Raw genomic sequence first — 21995 nt, 5'->3', positions numbered from 1 at the left:
CAAAAAGATTATTTTAGCTGTATTAATACTCTATTATATCTAGGTCATAAGCATAGGAAGAGGACAATAAACTATCCAAAAAGGCATCAAAACAAGGGTATTAAATAAATGTTAATCCTCACTTTGTGTCTTGAATTTTAGTTTTGGTGAGGAAAAAGAGGAGGCAATACATTTCTAACATAATATTTGGACATAGGTATCAAATAAAAACTAATAAAGGATTATTTTTAGATTGATAATCTCTCTTTACCATGTTTAAGGGTAAGTCTTGAGGAGTTAATTGGTTAATGATGCTTACTACCAAGTGAATGAATGGAAATATTCTAAACACCAACCTTATTTGCTAAATACCGACCAAAATTTATTAAAATGTAATAAGACCCTTATTATTTAATATATTATAACGGAATCACGTGGTCGAGTCCGGCCTTCTATATATCATCCCCCCAAGGATGGAACCACCAAGTATGATTAAGAAAAAAACATGACCATTTCAGGGATTCGAACCCGCGACCATGGGATCAGTAAGTGAAGTTCTTGCCTACTAGGCCATAGAGACTTTCCAAAAATCACGATTTTTCAAATATATATTATAAATATATTTGGTAGTGCCTATCCAAATGAAAAATAAACAAAATTTTTGATAGGTAGTACCTTGAGGTAGTAAGCATCATAAACTGAGTTGATTAGGGATAAAAATTCTAACATAATATCTCAACATTCTCGATTTTACGACTCTTTAAAAACTTTTTACATAAATTAACATAAATCTAACTGAAATAAAAAATATACTTTGATTGCTTTGTTAATCAACATTCTTAATATTCGGATCTAGTGGTTTTTACTGAGGATGGGGTTTATGACAACTTTAACATTCTAAAGATGGGTATCAAGTGAAGATTTATTTATGAGAGTTGGCTTGTAACATCCTGACATGTACCATAGGCTGGATTCATATTGGGATCCGATTTCACACTATTTAACAGCTGATTGATTTACAAAATCTGTTTATGTGATTTTTCTTATATTATTTATATTTCCAATTCTATTTTTGATAATAATTTAAGAATCACTGATTTTAATTTTAAAAAATTGATCTCATTAAAAGATTTATAAAACAGCTGTTAAATCGCGTCGGATCGGATCCCACGATAAATCTACCCTTAGATTAAGGGGGTATAAAATTTTTAAATATGGAAAAAGAATCACAGTAATAAACACATATGTTTGATGGAATTAATTTATGGATAAGATCATATATCTAGAATTTAATAATAAAATTTGATAAATAAGAAAAATTTTCTTAGATTTATATGGCATTATTTATATATTTATTAAGATGTGTTGATATATTTAATAAATTATAAATAAAAGTGAATTGTAGAATTTTTAGTAAAAGAATGGCAATTCTTATTAACCACGCTGCAAGTGAGATAACTCGAATTATGATTAATTTATTTTTAAAATAACAGTCCTATCACTATTACGCATACAGGTATGTGCAGCTTGCCACAAACGTGTGAAGGGCTCCTCATTTTTTCTCTCTCTATTTAAATATCCGATTTGATGGATTATGAGGAAGACCTAGCGTAGCTCTGCTGTTTCCACAACCAGGGCGAAAACGTTCTTTATTACGTATCACGTATTTAGTAAAAAAAAATTTAAAAAGCAACCTAAATTTATAAAAATTTGGGCTTGAAAATTTGTTCGGGATTAGGCCAAGCAAATTAGAAATTTTTTTTTTGGCAGGGTCGGAATTAAAATATTTAGTCCGATGTGGATCATTAATTTAGATTTTTATCAAATTTTTGAAAATATAACTGTATTCAAAATATATATTTTACTTTTATACCTATTAAATAATACTTATAAATAGCGTTCGTAAAATTAATAAGATTCAAAAATATTTTCATTAGGTAAAATATAACTAATTGATGAATTCGTATTGAACTAATCAGATTTTACATATCAGCTTACCCAGATATTTACCTTTAATATAATTTTTCTTCTAAACATGTTTTCCAATTTTCGATAATTTTTTGTATTCTCAATCTAACTAACGAGTTGATGAATTAAAATGTATTTAAATTCGTGCCAATTATTTAAACAAATATCAGAGTTATTGCTTTCAAAAGTTTGGTGGACTTCAAGCTTATGGCATGGTATTATTAGTTATTATTTTGCTTATAACTACGTTAAAATATTTGTGGCTTGGGAAATTGATTGTATCAAGAATTAATAGAAGAATATACTAAATATAAAGCAAACCAGATTTCATGATGCCAATTCTTCATTTTCATTTAAAATTCTTTACCTTTAAATGCTTTAAACAAACAGATTTAAAGCGAGATAATTTACTAATTAATCTTTTCTTAATGGTTTTATATAATTTTCAGAAATAGTTATTTTGTTTATAACACTGTTTTTTTTGTTCTCAAAACTGATGGTGGAATTAATAAGTCATAAACAAACACTAAATTTTAGCCCAACCCAGATATTTAATTCATCTATATTTTTCATTAGTCCATGATGCCATGGCAACATTTTTTATGTATTTGTACCTGAGATCAATTCTTACAAATAATACAAATACAATTTTTCATAGTTACATTTTTATTATAATTATGTAAGGTGTACTACATAAGCCCTAATTTAGAATTCTTTTGTTAAAATTTTAATATTGAAGTGAGATAAAGAAAATTATTGAGTTGATATCTACATATAAAATATATAATTAAATGATAAATAGTAAATAGTAAATGTCGGAGGGGCGCATTAAAATTTGATTTAAAATATTTGATTTTTTTTTCAGAGGTTGTCTTTTGCAATTAATTGATTGGTAACTTTAATATTTTATCCACAAAAACTATTGCGTGAAATAAAATTTGTCTGGTTTTTTTTTATATATTAAAAACGTTAAATATAATTATATCAAAAAATTGTTCTAAAATTTATATAAAAATTGATACGGATACCTCTAAAAATATAATCTATATACAAATACTTTTACAAATGTCAACTCTGTGGTTTACAGAGCGGATTTAAATAATCTTCAATTAAGCACTTAATATTGATAAAAAAAATAATTGCTATCGCTTTTTGATCGCAAGGTTTTTCAAAAATTTATTACTAATAATTTTTTTATATATATATACTGGCTAAAAATGCTGGGAACTAATAAACCACGAAACATTAGCATAGATTTTAGAATTTGTGGCTATAATGATTCAGCCAACTTTAATTTAGATAACTTAAAAATATTACCTACATAACCATTAGCAGTTTCTTAGTTCTGATCGTGCATGGGTTTTTTAATGAGCATTTTTACAATAGGAGCCTTTATATTTTTTGATTTATTTAATGAATTTACCGCTTTATTCCGACTTTAAAGCTAAAATTATTTTCTTTTACGTTTAATTTATCATATGATGCTATTTTTCGGTTTCCTATCTCATTAAAATAAATTTTAAATCAAATTAAAGGACTATTCTAGGGCAATTTAATAATTTAAATTATGTTTTTAGCTTAATTATTGTTTGAGATAATTTTGGGTGTTTTTAAAGATGAGCATAATTCAAAAAGTAAGCCGATTTGATATGTATAATTTTACGTTTTTATTAGTTAGTGTACCAACATACAAATGTTTAAAAAAAATCGATGTGTGTCTTTTGAGAAATTGAGATTTTTACAACATAAATACATTTATTTTACCTCAAAATATATTTGGTGAATTAATGATAACTTTATTAAAATTAAATATATCAACTCATACATTTATTATATAAGTTATTTTTTGTATCTTATAGAGAAATATTATTCATAATCAAATAATATCATTCAGGTATCTTAATTGAAGTCAAAGATATAGATAATTAAAACTTAAAGTTATGGTGGTCATGAAGACCATTTTTCTAATGCGCTGATTGAAAAATAATGATTTTTATTTCAAATATAGTCAAAAGTTTTTGTAATAATAAAAAATAAATATATAAATGATTTTTATTCTTCAGTTATATGAATAATAATCAAAACTATAATAAATCAATGCCAATAAACAGTACAAATACAATAAAGGTAAAATATTGTTAAAATCATTGTAATAATATTTTATAGGAATACTTCAAATTACTATAGCGAGGACTTATATACCCCCCCCCCCCCATAAGATACTCTCCTATAACATTTTGATACACTTTCCTCCTTGAATAATATAATTGTTCCTCAATATTAAACGGGACTAGATCATGTGGGATAATTTCATTTCTTTATGTTTTAATAGTCTGTCAAAAAAAAAAATTGCATAATTAATAATTCCTTCTTATTTTTTTTTGTCTTATTATACATTTATATATAAAAAATATTAATTAAGCTTATAACCATCATATTATTTATAGAATCAATTATACATCCTAATCACGTTTTTTGTTATTGGAATTTATTGTGATATCATTTGGGATCTCCGATTTGTCACTTATCTAATTAAATTTTAATTTTTGCATCTTTTGTCGCTTTTCTTCTTCTTTTCGTTTATTTATTTTTCTTTAAAAAAAATTCCGATCCTTAATAATCAAAAAAAATTTATAAAAAACCAGTTAATTTACCGCGCTATAATTATAAATAGAGTTTTGTTAATTAAATTTATAACACGAATCATTAGCACACCATAAAAATATTAAATTAGAATGAAGGTCAACTCTTATTAAATTTGATTTAAAAAAAAAAAAAATTTAATCAATATGTTAAAAGTTTTATTTATCTTCCTATTTAATATTGATAATATATAGATAAAGGCCTTACTTTAATAGAAGAAATCTCTATAATTTTTTTTTTATATTCTTTAAGACCACCCCAATAATTTAAAAGTAAATGAATCTATATTAAACGTGTGACTGCTCAAAAATTAACTAATATACCATTCGACCGTATTATCTTGAATGCATCCTGAAAATGTTCATATTAAGTCAGAGTTAGGTCCTAAACCTAAACCCGAGTTGAATATAGTAGATGACCGATTTAGCGATCCCATAGATTTAGCCCATCATTATTTTGTGTATAGGAATCAAATTCTTATAATTACAAATTGTAGAATCACGCCCATATTAGCCATATTCGGAATTCTTGTTAATGTGATAGTCATAGTGTATTTGATAAAGTTGATTCAAAGGCATCCTCTAGAAGATCAGGTTCAAAATATTGAAAATGTGCGTGTAATCATATTAAAGTGGCTAAAATTTCAATTAGAAAAAGTGGCTGGGTCGAAGATAGGGAAATTATTTAAGTTAAAATATCTTAGAATATTGAGCTTGTTTAAAAAAATTAAAAAAACGACTCCTAAGAATGATATAGAATCTATGGTGGGCTATCAGATTGCTTCTATCTCAACCAGAAATATGAATATTACAAACAATCATAATAGTAACGAGAGGTTAAATAACGTTAAGAAAGGTGTTTATAAGAGAAATGATTTACAATTCACCAACGACTCACCAAAAAAATTATTATCAAAAATGAATAAAAGAGATAGGGCGGAATCATCATCCTATATAATTTTATTAGTCCTTTGCGCCGCTAATTTGTTCATGGCTACCCTTGCTTTGATGCGTGTCTCGGTAGAATGCTTGGCGAATGAACCCTTCAAACATATTAGGGAGTTGTTGATTATGCAAGAAAAATCTCACGATAATGCATCGTTTTTAATTCGGAATAATAGGATGAAGGTTAGGCACATCTATGATAATCTCCGACTTTTTACTACCCCGCCTCCCTTCAGTTCAAGCATAGTTATCAGTCGCGCCACAATAGGTACTATTACATCTAAGCCAATGATAAAGAAGGAGTATATACATGATACGAAAGAGAATAATATCCTAAATAAAACCAAAGAGATGGAAAACAAAGGTTTAAAACTTATGCACGAGAGTTATAATAAAATGGCTCATAATGTTTCAGAAAATTGGAAGGATATTAATTCAGAGATTGAAGCCATTTCAGAAATTATCATTAAAAACTTACGCTATTCCAAAGCCTTTAGATTATATTTGTCATATGGGTGGAACTTCTTCATGGCTAAACTTCATAGGCCTTTGTTTTTACTACTTGTAAATTTTAATTTTTTCCTAACAATTCTTTATACAATGAATAGGTTTATTTACACCGTATACGAATTTGAATATTATTTTTGGTGTAAATTAAAGAACACTATCCTGGAGATAGTGGTTTGTGGCCTATTATCCTTTCTTTTGTACTTACCCACAGCTTTCAAATTAGTAGTAGTGTCAATCAATGTTTCATCTTATTTTCTATTTCAAGATTATATTTTTGTTCAAAATGGCAATTATCATTATGACGATAAGCGATTTCCCTTGATTAAGTATTATACCTTTAAAGAAAAGAACACTGGAATTGGTACTTCCCGCAGATCCAAAAGAATCAAGTTGATTTATGAGATGAACAGGGAAATAGTATGCAAATTTATCGTGATAGGTGTAATGGGTTACCTTATAATTTTGACAACCAAAGAGATGGTTAGCAAACGTTGGTTATTCGACAAAAGGCATTGGACCTCAATAGCCAAAATATCGATCAAGCTGACTCCTAACAATAAAGTAAATGGGGTCACTCCTGATGCGAATGTAATGAATAGTGGTAATCAAAAAGAAATTGGTAATAGAGTCGCAGATAGGAGAATGCGTAGAGTAATGGCGCGCCACGATACGGTAGAATTAATGAATTTAGATAACTTGCCAAGTAGGTATCGTTTTAACTGGAACAGGAAGTTCTTTCTGACATTACTCAGGGTATTTTGGGTACAATCTTTAATATTTGTTGCCCCAGTTTCTTTAATGCAAATAACAAGCCCATTTTGGTTTAGCAGAATGAGGAAGGAATATATCGAAATCCTGCTTCTTGGTGTTCAAATTGTTAATCTATTAGCTATTATTTTGCCCTTTCCCGTAACTTTCGCAATAATGATGTGTTAAATAAAAATATTCAAAAAAATTAGTTATATTCTAATATCTATCATGAAATTTAGTTTAGACCATTGTTAACATGCTTTTCCCTTTATAATATGGAATTCACTTAATAAAATATTTTTACTTATTATCGCAATTTGATAATCTCATACACTTCCATCATGGGTTCCCCTCTATCATAGGCGTATCCATGATTTTACTAAGGGAATGATTATTAGGCGCGTTTTCTCCTATAAATTTTATCGGAGGTCTTTAGGTACATTTATTATAAACATTTGCCTATGTTGGATTTATATAAATAATGCGAAGTATAGGCGTTATTTTAAAATATCCATTGACATATACTATTTTTTCTTTCGAATTTTTGTTTATCTTTAGAGTGATATATATTCTGTACCTTTTTTGGGGGGAGAGAGGGTGGGGGGTGTTTTAGAGTAATATTTATTGGCTTAAAATAATATTTATTAGATACAGGCAATTTTTCGAAGTTCCCCTCCCACGATTGAGTCTATGTTTATAGTAAATGTGCCTGACCCAAAATCATCATAAATAAAATAGGGGTAGAACGGGGTGTAGAGCAAGATATGGATTTGTAAATTCTCATTTTTTTTAATGGCCCTATATGGTTAAAAATATTTGCGGTGTATGCTATGTGGTAAAAATATTTGGAAGAGGTTGGTATTAAATTTTAGTGGGTAATATTTAATTGGATTAGGGAGGATAAGTACATATTTCATGCTTATAATCTGCTAATCATTTATTCGTTTTTAAGTTTTTGTCATTTTTTCATAATATTTTCTTTGTATAATTACAGCCAGATAAAGAACGGGCAGGATTGGTTTGTACACAACATTAAGTAGAAAACAACATAAAAATTTCACAAAAAAAGATACCGAAGTTTAAAAAAAAGAAGAAAGGATTAATTTGAAATGAGATCATAACTAGCAAATGAACGAGAATATATTAAATTAAGTATCCCTAATATTAGAGTTACATATTAAGGACCTCCAACTCGGGGTTGATAAATCAATTACGTCATCTTTTCTAGTTGTTAAAAGAAAGGAATAAAAAACAAGAAATTGCGAGGGTAGCCCTTTTATTCAATCTATCTATCGCGAAGCCTCCGCTATATTGGCTTAAGGAATTTAGAGTAAACGCGTTTTTTTTTCAAACAGCGCGGTATTTAATGCTGCGTTATTTACAAGATCAAGTAAATATAGGTAAAATTTATAAATATAGAACGAAACAATGATAACGCGATGATAAAATTTGAACGTAAAAATTTTGATTATATGTAAAAAAATAAATAAAATAAATACCTTAAAAAACATTTATTTTGAAAAATATTAGCCTTAAAAAAAAGGATCAACATTATAACTAAAATATTTAGGTAATTTTTTAAAAAAATTTTGAGCCCTGCCGACTCTGAGAGTTAAAGGTTAGTGATACAACTGAATTTGTATATCATTAATCATTACAAACGTTAAATGTCTATATATGATATTTAATTAATGGTATAAATCAGCCTTCTTTATTTTGATATATTTAAATTTAAGCAGCCTATTGTTCTTGTACCATTTTTCAAAAAGTATATAAAAGACAAGTTTTTCTAATAAATAGTACTTATATAATAGTTTTATTTTGGCAAGCGCGACTTGGTTTTAATCTGGTAGATAATTCATGAAAAATTTTAGATTCTCAAAATTATAATTGAAATTATTTTAACATAAATATGTTGAATTTTATAAATTTGTTATAGTTTATATTTTGCAACATCCGACTCTACAAAATCAAATTAGGATTGTAGAAAAAAATCATTAATAATAAATAGTTTAGGGTTAAATCTTTATTTTAAATAAACACTTTTGGCAAAATAACTTGAGATTCAAATGCCAAGAGTTATATTTCTAAAAATATCTGATAAAAAAAAATTTCCAGTTAAGGTAATGATTTTGCTAAAAAGGCTTAAGTAAATATTTAAACATTTATTGTATAATTATAAATAACGTAAAACTTTTGTTTAGCTAAAAAAAATATCTCAAGGTTGATAAAAAAAAGAAGAAAGAAATCAAATAATTATTAAGTAAGGTTCATTTTATATTATCAAGACTGAAATTGGAAAGTATCTTCTATTTTAAGTAGTTTTTTGTATATATATAAAACAAGAACTGTTGGTTTATTACGATTTTTGAGTTATTTGGTCATGCTTTTCCTCGCGAATATCAAGATTTAACTGAAAATTTATAACCCAAACCAATTTATTTAGAATTTTTATCTTATAAACCTAACTTATAATTAGCATAAAATGCTCATCTCCCTATTCATTCTTCTTTTTTTTTAGAAAAAGAAATAATTTACAAAATGCAAATCTATTAACGAGTTATAGATATTGTAGTTATTTTTATATATGTTAGCGTCAATGTGTTTTTTTTTCCATCAATGTATTATATTTTCAATTTTAAAAATCATTTTTTGAGGGCAAAAATTTGATTTTATTGAAAAAGTATTCTATTATGTTTGGAATACCTACCCTATAAATTTCAGCCAATTCTCCGTGAAATTTTTGAGCTTAATATAATTTATATTCGTTTTAATGGTTAAAGGTAAAATTATCTACAATTCATAAAATAGGTATTCTAAACATGCTGGAATACATTTCCGATAATGTCCAATTTTTAAATTTAAAAAACAAAACGCGCTCAAAAAAATGATTTAAAGTTTGAAAAAATTTACATGCCGGAAAAAAACACATTTATGCTAACATGAAAAATTATTTTACAATAATTTGACGCATTTTAAATATTACTTCTACTTGGTTTGTTCTGATTCTAACTTTTACAATAATTTGATGCATTTTAAATATTACTTCTACTTGGTTTGTTCCGATTCTAAATATCCTAGATAGTGTTGTTAGACAACCTAACTCCAACGATAAAACAGCGTAGCCATGTTTTTATTTAAAAATATTCGAATCAATCTTCAAGTTTAGACTCAACTTAAAGAGCTTAATTCAAATTTTTAGGTTAAAAGCTAGACTAAACCACAATAGAGATTGTCGAAGAGAAGAGAAGAGAAGAGAAGAGAAGAGAAGAGAAGAGAAGAGAAGAGAAGAGAAGAGAAGAGAAGAGAAGAAGAAGAGAAGAGAAGAGAAGAGAAGAGAAGAGAAGAGAAGAGAAGAAGAGAAGAGAAGAGAAGAGAAGAGAAGAGAAGATAAGTCTTTTTTGTTTTTAGAAAACGATATTTTTATATTTTTTTAAATAGTAAAAAATTCGTGATTTAATAGCCCGATTAGGATATTTTGCAAAATTAATATTATGTAAGCCTGGAGATTATGCTCATAGATGACAGAAGGGTTTGGATTTGATCTCTATATGTCTAATCTCTAGGCTTACTTAATATTATTTTGGTTAAAATCGTAATCAGACCGCTTTTAAAAATCGACCGTTTAACAACTCTTATCGCCATGGAGGGTCTATGATATAATAATAGGCTCTTGCCATCAATTTTCTGCTTATTGCTATTCCAGGTGACATTCATGGCAAATTAAATTATCAATCCAATCTGAAAAACCATCAAGTTTCACAAAATAATAGGAAAATACTTCATTGTTTTTTTTATAAAAAGCAAAAAATATTTCCTCTCATTTGATTTATAACGACCTTATTTTACATTATGAAGTTTTTGATCCAAAAGAAGTATTTTATGTTTCTTATATATATATATAAAAAAACTTATATCGGTTCATAATAAGAAATAACTCGTCTAAAAATGTAAATCAATTTTAGATATAATAAAAAAAAATTAACTTCTCGGCAGCTACCGTGATATTTAGCATGGATATTAGAAAATAAATTAGACTATAATTTAAAATCATGCAATATATAATAATTAGGAGATGTCGATTGATACTTAGAAAGATAAGGTGGTTAAATTTTATGTTTGCTTTGTAATAATGGTAATATTGTTGCGTTTAAATTAATTTTTTACCAAAGTAAGGCGTTACCATAACCTTTTATTACAACAGCTGTACCTACTCTTAGAAGAACTCAAAGTACCCCTAGACTTAAAGGCTGGGAGATATATCCTAAAAGTAGAATCTTTTCTTTTGTTTTTAAATTTCAATAATCATTAATCGATATTTATTGCCCAAAAATAAGAAAAAATAATTAATTGCAACCGAAATTTTTTTTTAAATCTTATTTCTATTAATAGAAATACCTTATAGAAATACCTTTTCTTTACAAGACAATTTTTGATATGTTTCTAGTACTGTTAAACGGCTTATTTTGAGGCGATTTTTTAAAATCGGCTAACTTAAAATTTTATTAGAAAAAAGCAAGCCTTAAGATTTTGTTCATAGGTAGCATAACAGTTTGAACTTCTATTAACGAAATCTCGAGGCTTATAGTGCGTTACAAATTGAACGTTTTAACGCAGCGTTTTAAATCGCATATCAATAATTTAAAATACAAAACGCAAACGTACTCAAATTAAACGAATGCAATTAAAATGCCTTATTTGCGTTTTGAAACGCAGCTTTGAAATGTTCAATTTGTGCGCACTATTAGACAATATATTTTGGGCTAAAATATTGAGTTTTAGCCGTTTTAAAAAATGGGCTCAAATCGAGCCGTTTAAAAACACTAGTCGTTTCACAAAATTTATTATCTGATAAATATTTATCCCTAAACATCGCATTTGTTGTACACCTGAACACTATTTTGAAAAATGTTTCGAGGATTGCAATGGTGTATTATATTTAGAAATTGTCTAAGGATTGCCAAGGAATAGATTGTTATACTCCAAAATTAGTCGAAGTTTAATATAAATTTTAAAAAAGTGATTGTAAATATAACAATAATAAAGTAACTCCATTAATTCATATTTTCAATAGCGTTACAAAAAAATAACCCCGTTATTTTGCAACGAGCTACTACGAGCAAGGATGAAGCATAATAAGTTAAACCGAGTTTAAAAACGTATAAATTATTTTTGTTTATATAGATGATATTTTAATAAATTAAAATAAAATAATACATTAATTAAAATAATATATTAATTAAAATAAAATATTAATTAAAATAAAATTAAAAGTAAATTTAAAACGTCCTGACGGGATCTCTCAAATCCCATGGAGGAGAGGTCAACTTTTGGTATGGGACTATTCCTGTATTGACCCCTTGGCTTCATCCAACCACGCCATCAACATCCTTGACCATAAGGAACAACTTAAAACTTCTAAATACACAGAAATAATTAACGACCATTGCTTCATCCCAATCATATCAACCACTCTTGGCACCTTCGGCAAACTCGCCTTAGCATTTTTCAAAAACTTAGGATCACAAATCAGCAAACTCTCAGAAGAACCTCGAGAGGGTTTTTTTCTTCGTCAACGATTATCCATAGCGATTCTCAAAGCTAATTATATCAGTTTCAATGGTAGTCTTCTAGCCAAAGAGCTATCCTAGACAACACTTACGTCTCTTTTTCAATTTTGTTTCCCTGCGTCACACCATCTCCGTTCTTTTTTTTAATAGTATTATTATATATTTTTCAAACATATTTTAAATATATTAAAACATAAAATATTATATTTTCGTTTTTTTTAAATACTTTATATTATTATAATTTGAAAATTGAAAATAAAGGATTTTGGAGAATAAAAAAAAAATTATAAAAATATAATAAAATATAATTTAAAATTAATTTAAATAAATTATAATATTAATTAAATTAATTATAATATTCGAATGACCTTTTATAAATATATCGCCATATCTACATAAACCTTTTATAAAATAAATACCGAATTTTACTAACTTATTTCATTTTATTTTATATTCATTTATATTTTATAATACTTTGGATCATAATGTAAAATCCTTTTTTTATTTTAATAAATTAGTTTTCTCATCTTAGCTAAAACCATGTGTTTCAATCAATAAGTAATTGCTTACCCCTGTTTTTCAGGAAGAATATATTTTAAAAATATGGTAAGACAGGCTTTCTTAGAGAGTTTTGTATCTGATTAAATGTTATAAATTTTTTTATAAATACATTGGCCTTAAATGTTTCCCCTGTAAGAAGCATCATTCAAAAATATATAACCATAGCCAAGATTTTTAGTTTTCTTAAATTCTATTGGAGATTGTTTAGAGCAGGTTTTTGGCCAGATTTTATATTTAAAAAAAAATTTACATTTTAATTTTGAATTGTTTTTTTTTCAGAAAAATTTTAATTATTGTCATTATTTGGAAAAATAAAATTATACTTTATAATTGTTATACTATATTCATTTTTTGACAAGCGAGAGAGATGGTAAATAAAGAGTGGGGGGGGGGGGATTAATTGTCTTAAGATTATGTGAAGTAATACTTTTAAAACAAATATCCAAAAATAACCAATAACGATTTTTAAATAAATTATTTATATTATGTCTTTTTGACACTTGTTTACTTATTCATAATATTCTAGATAGTTTTAAAATTAACTTTAAACAACATAAAAACCTTATTTTGTCCCAAACTATTTTAAGATGATACATATATTATGTCCTACGGGGATTCGGATCTCTTGATTTTAAATCCTTTACCGAGGGCAAAGAAAGAAAGAAAGAAAGAAAGAAAGAAAGAAAGAAAGAAAGAAAGAAAGAAAGAAAGAAAGAAAGAAAGAAAGAAAGAAAGAAAGAAAGAAAGAAAGAAAATATAAATTAGAATAAGTTCTTAAGTAGTTCATGGCAAAATTGGCTGAAATTTTTTGGTGTAAATACTCTCCACATGCTAGAATACATTTCAGGTTGAATCGGATTTTAAAATTTTTTAAATCGCCCTCGGTAAAGGATTTAAAATCAAGAGATTCCGAATCCCTATATGACATATATATATATATATATGTATATATAATGGCTAACATATTAGAAAAGTAAAATATTTGGCACCTATGAACCTCGAAACATTAGCATAGATTTCAGAATTCGTGGCTATAATTGTTCCGCCAACTTTAATTTAGATAACTTAAAAATATTACCTATTTTTTTATAAAAAAAGGTAAAATAAAAATAACCACCAGCAGTTTCTTTTTTTTTTGACCGTGCAACGATTTTTTTTTTCTACTGAGCATATCAGTTTTAATTCTGAGCGATTACAAAAAGAATCCTTAAATTTTTTGATTTATTTAATGAAAAAATTTTTTTTACGTTTAATTTAAAATATGGCTATTTCTGGCTTCCTATTTCCGGTTTTTGGTAATAGACTTTTTTTTTCCCCACTAAATATAAATTTTAAATCATATTAAAGGGCCATTCTAGAGATATTTAATAAAATTTAAATTATGTTTTTAGCTTAATTATTTTTTAAGATAATTTCAGGCGTTTTTAAAAATGGGCATTAGTTAGTGTATATACTACCAACATATAAATTTTTTTTTTAAATCGAAGTAGGCCGAATTGAGAATTCGAGTTTTTTGGTTGATTATGGAATACAACATATATATACATTTATTGCTCATCAAAATATATTAGATCTTAGATGAAATAATCATAACTTTAGAGAAATTAAATAAATCAATTGATACATTTATTATATAAGTTAAGAGCATTATCCATGATATTGTATTTCTTATCCAAATATTATTCATAATCATTTTAGATAATTAAAATTTAAAATTATGCTGGCTCGGAAAACATGCCCTGACTGAAAAATAATGATTTTTATTTCAAACATAGTCAAAAGTTTTTATGATAATAAAAAAAATAAAATAATGATTTTAATTCTTCAGTTTTATGGATAAATTAATAACAGTACAATATAGGTAAAATATTGTTAAAATCAGTGCAATAAATATTTTATAGGAATTTGGAACACTAGTAATCAGCATTTTTTAAAAAAATATTTTACAACAATGTATTGGTTTTAAATGAAAAGCTATTTTAAAAAAATATTATGACTGATATGTTAACTATTACTCTAAAATGACGTGTACAGGTTATAAGAGATTAATAGATATTTTTTTAATTTCTTTATAACATAAATATTAAATATTGGTATAATCAAAAAAAAAAATATCTAAATTAAAAAAAATGTTTTAACTGCTATAATATAATTGCTCCTCAAATTAAATAGGATTAGATCATGTTAAGTAATTTAATTTTTACGTTTTAATAGTCTGTCAAAAAAAATTGCATTATAAATAATTCCTTCCTATTTTTTGTGTTATTTCATATCTATAATTTTTTTTTTATTAAACTTACTTAAAACATATTATTTATAGGATTAATTACTTCCTAATTTGAATATATTGGGATATCTTTGGGATCTCCGATTTGTCAACATTTAATTTATTTATAATTCTTCATCCCCTTTTGTCGCTTTCTTCTTTTATATTTTTCATTCCTTAATAATAAAAAACCAGTTAATTTACCTGCGCGATAATTATAAATATATTTTCTTAATTAAATTTATAACACGAATCGTAAGCCCACCATAAAAATAATAAATTAGAATGAAGGTTATTCATTAGTTAAGTTTTCTTTATTTAAAATTAAAAAAAATTTAATAAATATGTGAAAAGTTTTATATATTTTCCTATTTAATACCGATAATATATAGATAAAAACCTTATTTGAATATATAAAATCTCTTTAAAAATTTTTTATTCAAGACTCTAAACCCCCAAAAATGTAAAAATAAATAAAACTATAATCATCGTGAAACTGCTCACAAATTAACTAATATACCATTCGACCGTATTATCTTGAATGCATCCTGAAAATGTTCATATTAAGTCAGAGTTAGGTCCTAAACCTAAACCCGAGTTGAATATAGTAGATGACCGATTTAGCGATCCCATAGATTTAGCCCATCATTATTTTGTGTATAGGAATCAAATTCTTATAATTACAAATTGTAGAATCACGCCCATATTTGCCATATTCGGAATTCTTGTTAATGTGATAGTCATAGTCTATTTGATAAAGTTGATTCAAAGGCATCCTCTAGAAGATCAGGTTCAAAATATTGAAAATGTACGTGTAATCATATTAAAGTGGCTGAAATTTCAATTAGAAAAAGTGGTTGGGTCTAGGATAGGGAAAATATTTAAGTTAAAATATCTTAGAATATTGCGCTTGTTTAAAAAAATCAAAAAAACTACTCCTAGGAATGATATAGAATCTATGGTGGGTTTTCAAATTGCTTCTATCTCAACCAGAAATATGAATACTACCAACATTCATAATAGTAACGAGAGGTTAAATAAAGTTAAGAAAGGTGTTTATAAGAGAAATGATTTACAATTCACCAATGAATCACCAAAAAAATTATTATCAAAAATGAATAAAAGGGATAGGGCGGAATCATCATCCTATATAATTTTATTAGTCTTTTGCGCCGGTAATTTGTTGTTGGCTACCCTTGCTTTGATGCGTGTCTCGGTAGAATGCTTGGCAAATGAACCCTTCAAACATATTAGGGAGTTGTTGATTATGCAAGAAAAGTCTTACTATAACGCATCACTTTTAATTCGGAATAATAAGATGAAGTTTAGATATATCTATGATAATCTCCGACTTCTTACTACCCCGTCTCCCTTCGGTTCAAGCAGAGTTATCAGTCGCGCGACAATCGGTACTATTACAAGATCTAAGCCAACCATAAAGAATGAGTATATATATGATACAAAAGATAATAATATCCTAAATAAAACCAAAGAGATGGAAAACAAAGGTTCAAATCTTATGCACGAGAGTTACAATAAAATGGCTCATAATGTTTCAGTAAATTGGAAGGATATTAATTCAGAGATAGAAGCCATTACAGAATTCATCATTATAAACTTACGCTATTCCAAAGCTTTTAGATTATACATGTCATATGGGTGGAACTTCTTCATGGCCAAACTTCATATACCTTTAGCATTACTACTTGTAAATTTCAATTTTTTCATAACTATCCTTTATACAATGAACAGGTTTATTTACACTGTATACGAATTTGAATATTATTTTTGGTGTAAATTAAAGAACACCATCCTGGAGATAGTAGCTTGTGGCCTATTATCCTTTCTTTTGTACTTACCCACAACCTTCAATTACATAGTAGTGGCAATCAATGTTTCATCTTATTTCCTATTTCAAGATTACATATTTGTTCAAAATGGCAATTATCATTTTGACGATAAAAGATTTCCCTTGATTAAGTATTATTCCTTTAAAAAGAGGAACACTGGATTTGGATCTTCCCGCAAATCCAAAAGAATCTGGTTGATTTATGAGATAAACAGAGAAATAGTATGCAAGTTTATCGTGATAGGTGTAATGGGTTATCTTATAATTTTGATAGCTAAAGAGATGGTTAGCAAACGTTGGTTATTCGACAAAAGGCATTGGTCCTCAATAGCCAAAATATCGATCAAGCTGACTCCTAATAATAAAGAAAAGGGGGTCACTCCTGATGGGAATGTAATGAATAGTGGTAATCAAAAAGAAAATGTTAATAGAGTCGCAGATAGGAGAATGCGTAGAGTAATGGCGCGCCAAGATACGGTTGAATTATTGAATTTAGATAATATGCCAAGTAGACATCGTTTTAACTGGAACAGGAAGTTCTTTCTAACTTTACTAAGAGTATTTTGGGTACAAGCTTTAATATTTATTGTCCCAGTTACATTATTACAAATAACTGGCGCATTTTGGACTAGCAGAATCAGGAAGGAATATATCGAATTCATATTTGCTGGTGTTCAAATCGCTAATCTATTAGCTATTACTTTGCCCTTTCCCATAACTTTCGCAATAATGATGTGTTCCTAATAAAAAAAACAATAAAATAAAACAAAATGAATTTGTTATATTCTTAAATCTATCGTGAAATTTAGACCATTGTAAACATACTTTACTCTTCAAAATCTCGAATTTACTTAATAAAAATTTAATTAACAACAATTTGCTAATCCTATGCAATTCCATGATTAGGGGTAGCCATGATTTTATTAAAGGGAAGTGATACTATTAGGCCCGTTCTCCTTTATGAATCTTATCGGAGGTCTTTGAGTTTATATATTATAGACTTTAGCCATGTTAGATTTATATAAATAATTGGAAGTATAAGCGCTATTTTTAAATATCATTGACTTAAACTAATTTTTCTTTCGAATTCTTCTTTATCATTATGGTGATATATTATGTATATTTTATGGGGAGAGAGGTTGGGGAGGGGGTGTCGGAAATTTTTTTATTCGCCTAAAATAACATTTAATAGGACAGACAAATTCCAAAACCCCCCCCCCTCCCCTACCCAGATACGTCTATGTCAGTGGAAGTATCTGAAGCAAGATGATCATTCTAAATAAAATAGTGGTAGAACGGGGAGTAGAGGAAGATTTTTTTGGCCCTATGTGGTTAAAAATATTTGTGGTGTGCGTTATGTGGTAAAAATATTTGGGGTTAAATTTTAGTGGGTAATATTTAATTAGATTAGGGAGGATAAGTACATATTTCATGCTTATAATCTGCTTATCCTTTCTTCGTTTTAAAGTTGTTGTCATTTTTTTCATAATATTTTCTTGTGTTATTACAGCGAGAAAAAGAACGGTGTTTGTATATTAATAGAAATAATATTAAAGTTTAAAAATGAAGATTAATTTTTAAATGAGAGATGCGATCTAAGCTGTGGCCATGGTCATACAATAATTACTAGTTCTATATTCAGAGCTAATTTTTTAATTATATTAAATTTACAAAATTTAAGAAAATGAATGGCTAATTATTGAATAAAAATTAATATATTTCTTGAGCAAACGCCATATAACTTTATTTGAGGTAGTATTTTTTTTTCTTTTTTGATATTTTAGCATCATTTAATGATTGTTTTGACTTAAATATATTATATTTGTAATTTGATTATGTTTTAAAGTATTAGATTTGAATTGAATGTAAATGTTTTTTTTATCTAAGAGTAAATAGAGTGAGAAATATATATCTTTTTAAATATTATAAATTCATTCACATGTCATTTTATATCATCCCTTAAAATACAATCCTCATAATTCTCATTGTTCAAGGAACCAAGAAAGTTCTCATAATATATCAAATCACCCGTACTTTGTCCAAACGTGCCTGATTCTTTCATATCAATCATCATATAATTTTACCATCATTCAATAAGTTTGAGCTTAAATTTTTAATAGAATCCATTTCTACTAACTTTCTTTCGACTTCTATATAATGTTTATCTGCACTATACAACGAACCTGACCTTATAAACTATCTGGTTTGGTAAAAATATCTACTTCCAGATAATAAAAAATGTGAGCAAAAAGCACATCTTGGACATCCAGGTTTTAAATTTACTAGATATAAATTAAGAGCTTCTTAATGTAAATCTTTATATGTAAACCAACATTATTTCCAAACGATCACGCGCAGCAATCACTCAAAATATAGACTCATTATTATCATGCATATCCTCTTTATATAAACTTAATGGATATCTTTTTTTCTCAAACAGCTTAAACCAATTTTCAATTATTTCCCATACTATCATTATCTGAGTTATTAATATCCTAAACCCAGGAAATTGTTCGTGTTACCATTACCTTCGAAGCAGTTGAATCACCGGGGAAAGCGCAGGGGCTCGAGCCTGATGAATTTGAAGAGTCCCTTTAAAATTTTGAATTTTTTTAATACTAAATTTAATTTTGATAATGTTAGCTAAAAGAAAAGGGTAATTTCCATAATAATCATAAAATTTTATATTGTGCCTAAATGTAAAGGCTAAGTGATACCACTGCTTTGAAGAGATGGGAATATATTTCCTCCAAATTTGTGATATTTTTTTTTACCTCTCAATGACATTAAATATAATTAACCAACAAAATATAAATTATCTTTAACATTTAAAAATGTAATTGCCTTAATCGGTGTATCTATATCCATATTCAAGTTTTTTGTCTAAGCCACCAAATCAAAATTAGCAAAAATAAAGAAAATCAAAATCAAAAATAATCCTCTAACAACTCCCCTCCCTACTTCCTTTTAAAATTTATTAAAATGACGATAACATCTTCATAACTAGCCACTCCTACAATTTATGACGATCCTGCTTCATACCTCAACTCCTAGAAGTCCTGATAACATCTATCAGGAATTGCCATGCCAAGCCTTAGGAAAAGTCACATGGGTTATGATAAAAGGTCATGAGTTTATAATTTATTATATTTTCTTCTACGAACACAGAGACCCCTACAACTTGGAAATATAATCTGATTCTATAGCTCCAATAAAAAGTGAATAGTAGTGAATTGGGATTTTGACGATACCCAGAAATACTAACCACAAGCCTTTACCAGAATGGTGTGGGGAGGTTGATAAAATACGGTTTTACGATTTATGGGTTAGTTGCATAATTAAAATAAGGGGGGGGGGGGTGACATCACTAGGGGGTTTACATTAGTATAGATGATTCTAAGAGTTCATGTTTAATTTAATTATTTTATGAACCAATTTTATTCATTCAGCTATATAAGAATTAAATTTGTTATCTCATTTATTTTCCCCCAAAAAAGATATAAAATTAAAAACTAATCAGATTTATCCGAATATCTTTCCATGTAATACATAAGAGTCATATTTTTTCTTTAATGAGATGCATAGTTTTAAAAGTCAGCCATTCTCTATCAACACCTTTGACATTGATTTTAATTTGTTTTGAATTTATAATTACCATCTACACCCAAAGCATGAAACAATTATTCAGCTAATAATTGCCTAATTATTTATGTATGATTGGCCTTATTAAAAAATAATTACGATAAGACAGAGTTTAAACTTACACGCCGTTTGGTGATCTTAGAGTTCAATCAATGGCCTAATGTCTGTAATGGAATTTGCATTATCCCTCCTGACTTGATTATGAGTTTATCAATCTTTTATATTATTTAATATTAAGTCACCGAGGTGACCTAGTGGGTTTATGATATATGCTTGGAAGCAGAAGGTCCCAGGTTCAATCCTGGTAAGGAACGTAAAAATTTTCAGGTTTTTTTTTGATGACGGATATTTTAGGACATATACTAGGACTAATTTCTGAGCTGAGAATTGCCACCCCGGTCACCGACAGGCTTGGACAGCCGGGTGATAGGATACTTGTCTAAGAAACCATAATGAAAGATGGCCAGCTGACCTCGTGGGCCATTCAAGTATGTAAGATGGAATCGATAAGATATTCCGGTGGGATATCTGTCGATATTAATACTTCGGTGTGAGATCAAGATACAATGGTCTCGATAGCTATACACCGGTGGAAGATCCAAATGGAGTAGATAAGGACACTCTGGTGGGGGATATCATAGATAAAAAGAGATAGATAGCATAAATAATAAAGTGGAGAGAGAGATCACACCAGAGAAAGGTGAAAGCTTAAGAGAAAAAAAAAGTATAATTTAATATTAAACAACTAACTCTCTTCATCTTAATTGTTTATTTTTTTCTATATATATTCAATGGTGTTATTTTTAATCAGAATATATATATATAAAAAAATATTATTTAAATTACATATTTTATTCTGATAGATATCAAAGTAAACATTTTCATCATAAGCCATATATGCAAATGTACAGAATATCTAAAATATGCATGATAAAAATAAATATCTTAATGTATAAAATTTGAGAGTCTACAGATAATTGTTATTAATTTATGGAAGGCATTGCAAACAAGGTACGAGTAAACAAACTTTTATTGAAAAATTTATATATCTGTTTTTTATAAAAATATATTACACTTTATATATATTTTCAGTAATCAGTTTTTGTAATTATTCACAAAATAAAATGATACAAAAATAAGGTTTTTAGTATGTTAAATAAGAAAAGACAATTTTAAACTCTTTAACATATTAAAATAGAAAAGACAATTTTTAAAAGGTATTTTGAATATCATATAATATAAAAACCTTCAAAAAATATAAATATAATATGTCATGTAAATTAGTCAATTCAACATCTCCCCCTTTTTCTAAG

The 21995-nt window shown here is 27.2% G+C and overlaps 1 long non-coding RNA gene across 1 annotated transcript; it reads left to right on the top strand.

Moving 5' to 3' along the window:
- Positions 1–10989: 10989 nt before the first annotated feature.
- On the top strand, positions 10990–12446 carry LOC135928928 (uncharacterized). Its single transcript, XR_010572414.1, has 3 exons — positions 10990–11064; positions 11869–11953; positions 12069–12446. It is a non-coding gene; the product is annotated as an uncharacterized LOC135928928 (long non-coding RNA).
- The last annotated feature ends 9549 nt before the right edge of the window (positions 12447–21995 follow it).

This window comes from Gordionus sp. m RMFG-2023, chromosome 4 (genome assembly GCF_954871325.1).
Source record: "Gordionus sp. m RMFG-2023 chromosome 4, tfGorSpeb1-WG-v2, whole genome shotgun sequence".
In the NCBI taxonomy this organism is placed as follows: domain Eukaryota; kingdom Metazoa; phylum Nematomorpha; class Gordioida; order Chordodea; family Parachordodidae; genus Gordionus; species Gordionus sp. m RMFG-2023.
The sequence above is the reverse complement of the archived record's forward strand: the minus strand, read 5'-3'. Positions and strand labels throughout refer to the sequence as shown.